This window comes from Chenopodium album, chromosome 7 (genome assembly GCF_948465745.1).
Source record: "Chenopodium album chromosome 7, dcCheAlbu1.1, whole genome shotgun sequence".
In the NCBI taxonomy this organism is placed as follows: Eukaryota; Viridiplantae; Streptophyta; class Magnoliopsida; order Caryophyllales; family Amaranthaceae; genus Chenopodium; species Chenopodium album.
Window position 1 is genome coordinate 71,718,189 of NC_137840.1, and position 10,415 is coordinate 71,728,603.

General features: G+C 34.7%; 1 pseudogene across 1 annotated transcript; it reads right to left on the reverse strand.

Moving 5' to 3' along the window:
• Positions 1–478: 478 nt before the first annotated feature.
• Positions 479–7,332, reverse strand: LOC145640627 (putative ABC transporter C family member 15; annotated as a pseudogene). Its single transcript, XR_014114960.1, has 9 exons — positions 4,217–7,332; positions 4,045–4,131; positions 3,333–3,968; positions 2,838–3,002; positions 2,434–2,750; positions 1,919–2,138; positions 1,194–1,499; positions 1,041–1,104; positions 479–963 (listed from the first exon to the last, which is right to left on the reverse strand). The product of XR_014114960.1 is annotated as a putative ABC transporter C family member 15 (transcript).
• Positions 7,333–10,415: the final 3,083 nt, after the last annotated feature.

Consider the following 10,415-nt stretch of genomic DNA (forward strand, 5'->3'; position numbering starts at 1 on the left):
AGAATTTTCATGCTAATTGATGATTTCAATGTTTGCTAAAATGGCTCACTGTTTTAAATCTAAGATGCAACTTGCTTGATTATATACTATGCTAGTATTTTATGAAGTTTTTAACAGTGTGACCCTACATAGTTAAGTGACCGGAAAGTTGAGTCGAAAGCGTGAGCTCTTACAATAGGGGCTCTTAGAGTGTATCTTAGTACAAATTTGTAGGAATGCTATATAAGGGCTAGTAAGCACGGCTAGGGAGGTACTACATAGGATGATGCATAACTTTTCTTGCTGCCACCATACTATGGATGAACCCGTTAGTGCACATAGATGCAAGGATGGGGAAACTTGAGAGATTGTTGTATTGCATATTTGCATAATTGCCTTAGCAGTCTTGTTTTCCTTAGATTGCCCTTTGGTCTCGTTACCTTGCTAGATATGTCGCTAACTTTGTTGCCTAAAAATAATGGTGATTTACTTCATAGTTTCAACCTTCAAGTTTTGCTGAGTTGTTGAAAGTCTGTGATCTTGTAGAGTACTCCCTAACCAAGCGCGAGAAAAATGAATCTTCTCTCTCTAGGAGCTTTGATGGGGAATCATATTCTGCAATCCTTCCTGTTTTTGCCAAAACAAACTTTCTAATAATTATTTTGGTATTTTTTTAGCCTCAAAGAATTTCAAAAAATCTGATGTCAAAAAATAAATTTTTAAAAAAGGGGCCTTGAAAAATACCATCACTGAGGACGAGAACTAAATCACTATCAACAACTGTGTGTATTCTGTGAGCTATTGTGACAATTGTTTGTTCTCTGAATTCTTGGGTGATAATTTTCTGAATTACACCATCAGTAGCAGAATCGACTGATGCAGTTGCTTCGTCTAAAACCAAGACACTACTGTGCTTTAGTAGTGCCCTTCCTAAGCAGAACAATTGTCTCTGTCCAACACTCCAATTTTCACCATTTTCAACCACTGAATACAATAAATTCGATTTTTTTAGCAAAAACAATCTTTAACTCCTTTTTTCTGAAAAAGTTTGATTTATTCACCTGTGGATTCCAATCTTCCTTCCTTAGCCCGTACAAGGTCTCCTAGTTGGCATTTGTCTAGTGCCTAAGAATTGTAGAACGGGGTTTTACTGATTAATTTTCATATCTACCTATGAAAACAAAACAATAAAGCAATTTATTAAATTATATTACCTCCCATATATCATTGTCGGAATGCTGTTGGAGTGGGTCAAGGTTTATTCGAACTGTACCATGAAACATTGTTGGATCCTGCGGAATGATGCTGAGCCTTGATCTCAAGTCATGAAGACCTATCTTACAGATATCTACATCATCAATTATAATGCTCCCCTCCGTTGGCTCCACAATGCGGAACAAAGCTTGTATAAGTGTTGATTTTCCACTGCCTGTTCTTCCTACCACACCAGTCTTCTTCTTCCCTGGTAATGTACATGTTATGTTTTTCAGGACGGAGGGAAGATGTTCAGCATAACGTATCTGCAGCATCATGATATTGGGACTGATTATTATCACTTTATCAGAGTTATGAATTTTCTGCAAATTATTATTCATAATGATTTCACTAAACTGCTGTTGTTGCTCCTTATATCTCACAAATCTAGCATGGTTGCTTTTGACTTGGAGATTAACATTGAATATTAAGAGTGGGTAGAAACAAACAGAAGTATTCTACAGTGTTTGCTGAAAGCTAAAGATGGTGGGTAGAGAAAAAAAAAAGTAAGAGATAATGACTTGAGAAATAAATAGTACTCGTACTAAGAACAAGCAGGTAGAGAGAAAATGCCATAGATAGAAAGTGCAATGTGTATTCTGGGACATTCAAGTAGAAACCATACAAGTTTTTGTGGGGCAGAGGAAGTTGGACTTTTAGCTCAATTAAACCTGCAGCAGCTTACCTTTAAATTCTGGAAAGTGATTGTTCCAGTAGTTGGCCAGTTTTTTGGTGGTCTGCAATTGTCAATGATCAGGGGTGCTTCACTATTAAGCTCTGTGTACTGAAGAACCCTTTCCACTGAAATCATCTTATTTTCCACATTGCATATATTCCATATGAGTGAAGCTTGCATAACATTCAAATTTATTCCATATGTCACTGCCAGACCTGCAATGCCTGCAAAAAATTCCAAAACACATTAGCTTTTCTTAAATTATAATTTGGTGTACCTCATGTAGTTAGCTTTATGGGATGATGATATTTTCAACAATCAGTTAAAGTAGATCTTATTTGTCAATTCACAATTTCTAATTAGTTTGGTAAAGAGGAAGCACACAGGTAAGTTGAACGAGTTTCAGATCAATTTCTCAGGTAAAGTCTCCTAGAGGCTTTTCTAGTATGGTTTTTTTCCATGCATATAAAAAAGTCTTAATTACTAGACAATTCAAATTTTGTATTCATTCTAGATTTGCTTATCAGATTGATCAAGAATGCTTACTTGGATTTATAATTCCATCTGGAAGAGACACTAGCAGAACCAATGAAAATGCAAACACTAAATTAGATAATTGATTGAGTCTGAATGAAAGCCACTCCATTGCTGATACATTGTGAAACCATGCTCTTGAATATCCATCTACTAATATAAGGTTTGCATTGATAAATCGCTCCTTATGGTCAAATGCACGTATTGTTGCTGCCCCTGAAAGTGATTCTCCAAAATGATGTAGGATTGGTGACTTCTGTATTTCAGATAATCGTGCTAGTTCCCTTGCAGTTGGTATGTAGTATTGCTGCAAGAAATATCACTACATTCATGATTGTAATAATCTTCTTAAGATCATCTTTGTAAAAATTCTGTATTATTAAGCACTGCTTACCTTATACCATATGCAGATTGCTGTTACTGGAATGAAGATGAGAAAGACCTCCCATGCGACCTGTGACATGACTGCAATGGTGCCCAGAAGCTGGATCATTGAGAAAGCTGCCGAAAACAATCTTTGTGCCATTTCCAAGTCCAATACACTTTGGTCAGATGATGCCTGCATAAGAAAGTAAGTGTTAAATTTAACATATAATTGCGATTTTTCTTTTTGATATATTATTGCCCTTGATTTTTTTGAACATAAATCTCTTAGTTGAATTACATAACTCAGAAGGTGGAAATGGGTTAAGTAAATGCTTATTTAATTTAAAAAGGTGGAAATCTCTTAGTAAATGAACACAAGCAAAAGGTGATTAAGCATACCAAATTAGGAAATGGTGCAATAATATGCAAATTCCCAAAAAGGAAAATGGTGCACTTAAAAAAAATGCAGGAAGTGATTCTCAAATGATTTGAGTGCCTATTCAGTACGTTGACTAATTCTTACCCTATTCAGTATTCTTCCTGTTGGAGTTGAATCAAAAAATGACATTGGAGCTCGGAATACACTGCGTAGCATATTCTCAAAGAGTTTTTGTGCAGTAGAAAGGCCTGCGTATGCTGATACTGATGCCCGTACTAAGACAAAAAGCGAGCTTACAATAGAAAGAAGGGCATACACAAGTAAGACATAGTCCATTTCAGCTATTGGTGTAGCATCACCTGTAGTTGGACAAGCCCATGCCATCCAGTAATTACTTGCTATTTGCAACACTTGAAAAGATGACTGGGCTAAAAGTATCACCGGAATCAAAATACCATGTTTCACCGTGGTAAAATAAGCCCAATAAACTTCCTTCCCTATACTTCCTATCTTTCTTTCTTCATCCTGTATCAACCTCCCTTCCTTCTCTTTCATTTCTGGAGAAAGGTTATCCTCTTCTTCATCCCTTGTTTGAATTTGTTCAGCACTTGAATGTCCATCTTGTGGTAAAGGGCTTTGAGTTCTATCAAAAGCACCTTCAACAGTAAGAACAGATTCTAGAGCTTGACTATGAGCTCCAACCAGAACTTCAAACCCGATATTCTGTCTCAAGAGTTCCTTAAAACTTCCTGCTTCTGCAATTCTTCCATCTTGCATCACCTGTTCATAAGAAATTCCCTCATGAATTGGCATATCTAGCTGAGATAGTGCATAAAACATTGCTGTGATAGCGTACCAGAATGAGGTCTGCTGCTGGTAGAAATTCTACTTGGTGGGTGACATAAAAGATGGTCTTGTCTCTTAGAACCTCCATCAAACATTCCTGTTTATTGGGAATCAGAACACTTGTAAGAGAATGAAGTAATCACTATGTAAGACTCAAAGAGTTAAACAGTATATGTGCTTACCTGAAAAAGATGTGTGCCTGTATGTGCGTCCACTGCACTAAAAGGGTCGTCAAACAAATATATATCTGCATCCTGGTATACTGCACGAGCAATTTGTATCCTTTGTTTCTGGCCTCCGCTCATATTAATACCTCTTTCTCCGATATCTGTTAAGTCACCTTGTGGGAAAAGCTCAAAATCTTTTAATAAAGCACACGCTTTGATTGTTCTGTCATACTTGGCTGCATCATAATGATTCCCAAAGAGTATGTTCTCTTTAATATTTCCTGACAGTATCCACGGGGTTTGAGGAACATAAGCCTTAGAACCGCTAATCTTCACCGTCCCGGAAATCTTAGGAATTTCTCCAATTAAGCCAGATAGCAAACTGGATTTTCCTGATCCTACAGTTCCACATATTGCTACTTTCATTCCCCTTGTGACCTGCAAGTTTATTTTATCTAGGGTGGAAGTTCCTGAAGTAGGATCCCAGCTGAATTTCCCCCCTTCTAAGTCTATGGCGTAGGGTGTATTATCTTTTGAAACAAACTCGATTGCAGCTTGCTGAATTTCTTCTCCTTGGAGGTAAGAAGAAACCCTGTCTGCTGATACTTTAGCTTGTGCTACAACAATGAGCAAGTCTGGCAGACTATATATGGGATCTTGCAACATACGAAAGGTTGCCAATGCTGATAATACGCTACCTGCTGTGAGTGGAATTCCCATTAGAAGACAAGCTCCAAAAGTTATTATAGAAATAAAGGTAGGTGAACCCCAGAAAATGAAGGCTCCAACCGCCCCTAGTCGCAATGACTTCCATATACAAGAAGACTCTATGTTTCGTAAACTTTCTAGCTTATGAAGAAATTGATTGTCCCATGCTTGAAGTTTTATTGATTTTATGTTAAACAGGATTTCTGAAGTGGCTTTCATCCTAGCATCTTTAGCATCCATGATCTTTAACTGGTATTTTTTCTGTGTTTTTGTTAGAGGTATGTTGCAAGACATAACAACTAAAGTCGCTGCTAATCCTGCAAATGACCCCAACCCTAGACTTGTATGCAGAACATAGATGGCTAACGATACTTGTACTGGTAACATCCATATTGTGTTTACATGCCATGCAAAATCTGCGATTCTTTGTACGTCAACACTCATGTAGTTGATTATCTCTCCACTGGTGTGACTCTGTTTAGCTTGACATGACAAGACTAAGCCCTTTTGATATATCTGAGTTATCAAAGCATTTCTAAGTTGAAGCCCTAGTTGACGAGCTCCAAAGATCCATTGCCTTTGTGATATTGTCTCCACCACTTTGGCCCCTAGAAAGCCTAGAGCAAGGAGATAGCCAGTTTTTAGGCTGCTGTGTTTCTTGTCACTGAGGAAAACCACAAAATCGTTGATTAGGTATGGACCAACATATGAAGAAAAGGCACTTATTACCGCAAATAAGGCATTTACTGCTGCTCTTTTCCATGCTAATTGGAAAATTGCTTTATACACGGATGTGCTATTGGTGATTCCTTCTTCTTCTTTGGCTTGTTTTAGGTTTTCATTGAAGCAATGAGAGAGAAAAGCAGCAGAGTCTTTCACATCAACATCTGGGATCTCATCGTGCTCAAGTGGATTCTCTTTCCCGATGACAAACAATGGGTTGAGCCATGAGAAGGTAACAAGATCAAGAAGAGTTGCTTTGCTGTAAAGTGACTCGCGTTTTCCTTTAAATTTATATCCAGTTTCTCCATTGAGAAGGGGTTCTGTCAAATTGCTTCTTGCGTTGTCATGCGCTATTCTCATCTTCCCTTGAATGGAAATTACCAACAGGCTGACTGATGCAAAAAGGCCGAGAAAATCTGCATACTCTTGAATTCTAAGCTGACCATGATTGTATATTATAACATTGATATCAATGGCAATATGACAAGCTGAGATCAAGAAACTGCAAACCCACCAGAATCTTAGAATTCCGGGAAAAATGAGGTAATTCTTGATTAAATACCTGCACAATACAATTATTGCGATCATCCATGATATAACCTGCATAATTTCAGCTGAGAGAGTAGGAAGATGGTGACTGCACAGAGTCTTGTTTCCTTTTACCAACAAGATTAAAGAAGCCAAGTGCAAAACCAAGAGCAAAGTGGAAGAAACAATGCTAGCTTTCGAGCAAAGGCTTAATCTTGCATTATCAGGGTATGTTTCTGCATCCTTTTCTGTTTCCTTTGTAGTGTTCATGTGTACTGCATTTCCCTTTTTTCTGATGACGTATAACAGTAGAATCCCATAGAAACCCAGCAGCAAATATATGCTGATCTCTTCCCTCATGCAGGGAGACTTCAGCTGTTCCCATGCTGTTGGTTTCAAGAGCTTTAAATCTGCCATACGAAACAATATCAATTCGTTGATTATGCTTGAAAATTATAAACTGAAAACCAGTTTAAATGCCTTTGAGTTGGTAACTTTTTGCTCCCCTTGTTAATGTAGGACATTTTAGGCTGTGACACGAGTTCTTCAATGTTGAAAATGAGAAGGTCAATTGATTACTATATAGTATATACTGTCTATACCTACACATTAAGGTATTGGATTTGAATTTGTATTATGCCTTAATACTCCCTTCATTTCATATTATCGCATGCATGACTTAACATTTATTATTAGGCCTTATCAATCATTCAACTTGTCCATACACTATTGTAAGCCATATCCAGAACTAGTTGTTAATTAAGTTGTAGTTCACCTTATACACTATCAGACACACTATCAATGTGACAAATACTTGCAGAATGAGGGAATTATTTTATCATTCTTCTGATATCTTTTTTCAAAGTTTTGCCATGTTCCTATATGTAAGCTATTAACTACTGCGCAAGCAGTGGTCAAAGAGTTCATACAAGATAGTACTCCATAATAATGATGCAAAAGTTGCTTATTTGTATATGACTTGATAAGTGATAATAAACTTTACTGACGCCATTTTATACTTGTACATTGTAGAGCTACTGTCAGTAGGAAAACTTACCAACATTTTTAATGTGCCACTAGAATTAGTTTTGACAAGTATTGCTTTTGTTCCTCTTAGTTATGTTTGTTCCTTCTTTTCCATTTCATTTACCCAATTACTCCTAGATTACCATATAGAGATCATTTTTTCTTTATTTCAGGCTATCAAAAATACATGTATCCATTCGCATTAAGGTGTTTCAGGTGAAGGGAGTTACTCCATCAGATAGCGTGAATCCAATTATATGTAGAGCAGTACTCCCAACTTCAAACATTGTAGCTTGAGATGAAGTTTAACATTTTATATGGATATTAATAAAAATTGTTAACCATTATATACACATCATCATATGGTTTTTTTGGCCATAAGATCAATCGAGCACGATGTTCATGTTGATTCATTATCTATATATATTCAGTGTTTGGCTTCTTAATCAGTGCTTTAAAGCTTACTTAAAGACCCTTTACCATTTGAGGGAAAGCAGTAATTCTAAAGCAACTGTTCTACAATTATTTTGAACATAACTTGGTATAAAGTATTGTCTACATCTATAAACGTAACGGAGTATGAATTTTTTTTTTTTTTTCTATTATTAAACTGTGAAAAAACATTAAAACATGAACTTTTGGAGATGAAGGGAGCATACTTTAATACAAGCGTTTGGCCTTGCTGTAGTAAAATCATAAAAGGAAGCAATACAATGCATTTGGCAAAACAACTCAGTTTGATCACCACAAAATAACACAACTTAAAAGAGCAAGCAATATAATCAAAGAGAACTTACTTGCTGCAAGAAAAGAGTAGGGCATGATTATCCTCTAATTATCAGGCCTTTTTTCCTTTCTTTTTTTTTTTTTTTTTTTTTTTTTTTTTTTATAAAAATGTTTGATGAAAATGTTAGAATGAACTATAAATAGTTGTAAACTCCTAATTCAAAGGACTAGGGAGAAGCTCAAGAGCATAGTATTGTAAGCAATATATAGTGGAAATTGGAAAGAAAAAGAAAGAAATTTTATATGATCAAGTGGAATCCATGTGGTATATTTATTCAATAAATGGTGTGTGTTAGTGTGTAATTAACTATGACTCCATTGTTTGTTCGTTTCATTTAGAATCAATTCAAATGAAAATGTAATCAGGTATAATACTTTGAAGTCTCCTATAAGGTACTATAATTCAAATGAAAATGTTCGTTTCATCTTGATTTTGGGTTTCTAAAATTGCAATTTATATAATATGGTTTTATTACTCGTAAGTTGAATAATTATAATGTTTTATTGGTAAACATGAAGAGACCAAATGAAATAACAAATAAGCATTTGGAGATCATAGTAATAAAGATAAAATCATATACTTAGTCAACTTGTGTGATTACGTTAATATTCTTAGGTGATATTTTTTATGTTCTTTATTTATCATGCTAATATTCCTAGCTTTCTTTATTTTATCATGTTAATATTCTTAGGTAATTATGTTTTTTTTAATAGGGATTAAATTAGTTAATCAATATTCTTAATTAATATTTTGTTGCCTTCTATAAAAATAGAATCATATCAAGAATATGATTAGGTTGATAAAAGCATCGCTAATGTATAATTTTACCGATAGATTTTAGTGTTCATGAGTATTTTCCATCAGTATATACATTTATTCTATTAGTGTATACTTGTAATATTTTAATACAAAAATATTTTCCTTCATTCTAACTTTCATCACGATGGCGTTGTATTAAACTGTTAAATAATAATTAGTGCATAATTGACCAATTGTAGTCTTATTTTATTCAAATAAATGGTGTGTAATACACTAGTACGAGCACTACGTAATGGGTCATTAGAGAACAAAAACTGGGTTTTGGTGGAGTTCACATGATGTAAGTAACTGTTTGTGTTTGGGGTTATATTCTTTTGTGCTTGTGTGTTGGGGTTATATGAAAACAAAATTGAACATGATTTGGTTATAAAACTATCCTATATTAATTTAAAATATAACCACTTACATTTTTTTTTTTTTTGGTTTTATGTGTTTTCATTATTCTTATTAAAATTTATTTTAAAGTGCATTAGAGACCGTGTAAAATACAAGTGAGAATAATTACAGACGTATTTGGTTTATGTATATCAACAATACTCCGCTTTATGATTACTCAAGATTTTTTTAATGACATGTCAACAATAATTCTAGGAAAGGACATTGTTAACTTTAACATTGAGGTAATTTTCTTTTGTAATACTTTTTTTTTTCCTCCAACTCCATATGCTCTGTAGACAAATTCTTTTATTTTCACACTTGTTAATGCATAACTTTAATTAAGCACTAGGTTAGGCTTGTGCGATGCACGATTTTTTATAATTATTTTTTTATCTTATTTGTCTGTAATATGTAATCGTAGTACAAATAATTTAAGCGAGATATAATTAATTGATTAGTTAATTATAAGTGAAAACCCCAAATTCATACAATCTATATAAAACACATTGAGTAGGAGGAAAGATAATGTTTATACATAAATTAAAAAGCACACAATTAGGTACTCAATTCTTTAAAATTTCACCTTTTAGGTACTCAATTATTTTTACTTTGCTTTTGGGTACTGAGTTAAGAATTCAGGCCAAAAAAATTAAATCAGCCAAAGAATTGAGTACCTTGGGTTAAAGAATTTAGTACCCTTGGTTAAGTATGTGGGCCCCACCTGATTAAAAAATTAATATTTATTAAAAAAAATTGTATTAAATTAGACTAAGAAACTAGCCGTTGGTTTCTCTATTTAAAGAGGCATGAACCTGGCAGAAAATTCATCAAAAAATTTTCTTAGTGTAAACCTGCAGGCATTCGATTAAAAGAAACAGATGGGCAGTCCTCCATCCACAGCTGCTCCTCAATCAAATTGAGGGAAAGTTTTGCTTAGAATATCATCCACAGCTACCTTATTACAAGTTCTAGACTGAAAAGAAAAGCAACAAACATCAAACAAACTAGCCATGCTTAGAACATCAAACAGACAGCAGCAAGTTGATTAGATGAAGGCAATCCGAAGAGGCCTTCAATCTCCTAAGCCCAGCATCATACGCATATTTGAGGCCAAAAAACATGGCATGATCTTCTGCATTACAAGCACCAATTGAAGGGGCAAAAAAATCCAAAATTTATATCAAATTCACACATAAATGATGAGAAATTGAGCTTACCTTAAAAAAAATGGCGGCTTTTGGTGTC